The sequence below is a fragment of the Astyanax mexicanus genome, chromosome 8, assembly GCF_023375975.1.
Source record: "Astyanax mexicanus isolate ESR-SI-001 chromosome 8, AstMex3_surface, whole genome shotgun sequence".
In the NCBI taxonomy this organism is placed as follows: Eukaryota; Metazoa; Chordata; class Actinopteri; order Characiformes; family Acestrorhamphidae; genus Astyanax; species Astyanax mexicanus.
This window is the reverse complement of record NC_064415.1, coordinates 44,717,501-44,718,741: the sequence shown is the minus strand read 5'-3', so window position 1 is coordinate 44,718,741 and position 1,241 is coordinate 44,717,501. Positions and strand designations below refer to the sequence as shown.

The window sequence follows — 1,241 nt, the reverse complement described above, 5'->3', positions numbered from 1 at the left end:
ATCCCTTCTTTTTTAAAATTACCCATATTGTCTCCCCAGTTTAAAATTTCATCTTGTCATTTTGTCTCCCTAGTCTCATGTTGTCTCTTTCCTTTGTTAAATATCCAAGATTTCATGTTTTTCTCAGTTTGTTTAAAACAGCCCATCTCACTTTTTTGAGTTTGGCTGTGGTTTAATGCTCTGTGGTGTTGAGTGATGAATCCTGCAGGAGAAAAAAGAAAACAGAGCAGCAGATCTGAATACATTGTTCCTTTATTGAGTGCAATCTTAAAACAGTTTTCTACACCTGTCTTTTACTGTAACAGTTAAACATGTTCAACGCCTGTCTTATAAAGTCTGTGCAAACATGACTCTCCTCTGCCTAAAAAAATATTTAAAATAAAAACCAGAAATATCTCTATCCCAGTCAACCTGTCTACAGTTAGAATCCTTCTAACAGAATAGAACTGATTTTGTACTTTGAACTAAGATACCTGTAGGTAATAATGGAGCAATTTCAAATCATACAGATAATTTAATCTGAAATTCTATTTTATATTTGATATTGCTTATTCATAACCCAAAGATTACATTTCAGCTGGAAATGTATTTTAAAAAATTTGAACAAAATATATTTTGGTTTATTGTGGTTTTGTTTATAACTTTTTAGTTTAAGTTAAAAATTCAGTTTTACCTAATGAATTCAGTTAAATTATATGATATGTGATATGAATTAAAAAATCAATCTCAGACTCTGTACTTCAATTTGGATCTGCAGGATTCTGACTATAAGACACAACACCAATGACGCACTGAGGGTTACAGTGCTGAGGTTATTTAGTGTCTCTAAACAACGTAGTAAACAGGTCTACCACCTGACCATTGCACAAAATTCAAATAATAAAAAGTACCCTAAATACAAACATTCTACTACTGAAATGATCGAATATAACTTAAAAAAAAGCATGAGTGTCACGGTAAAGTTTACCACACTGTGGTTCTGTGTTTCAGTCCATCATGGTATCAGATTTCTTTATAATGCTGATCATAAGCCGCACAAACACATTCAATCCATCTACAGAATCACATCTACAGAATTAAGGCCAGAAAACAAACACAACAGAAAGGCTAAAACTGCTTCAATTTAATGTGTCAGTACTCCCGTCTCTCTCTCACTCACCCACACACACGCTCTCTCACACACACACGCTCTCTCACACACACACGCTCTCTCACACACACACACACACTCTCTCTCACAC

At 34.2% G+C, this 1,241-nt stretch overlaps 1 protein-coding gene across 1 annotated transcript in view; it reads right to left on the bottom strand.

Moving 5' to 3' along the window:
• Positions 1 to 236: 236 nt before the first annotated feature.
• The window catches only part of sppl2 (signal peptide peptidase-like 2), a 16,126-nt gene continuing 15,121 nt past the window's right edge, over positions 237 to 1,241 (bottom strand). Inside the window, exon 15 of the mRNA XM_007236323.4 lies at positions 237 to 1,241. This exon is cut by the window's right edge and continues 2,928 nt beyond it. The gene's annotated coding sequence lies outside the window, so the exon portion shown is untranslated.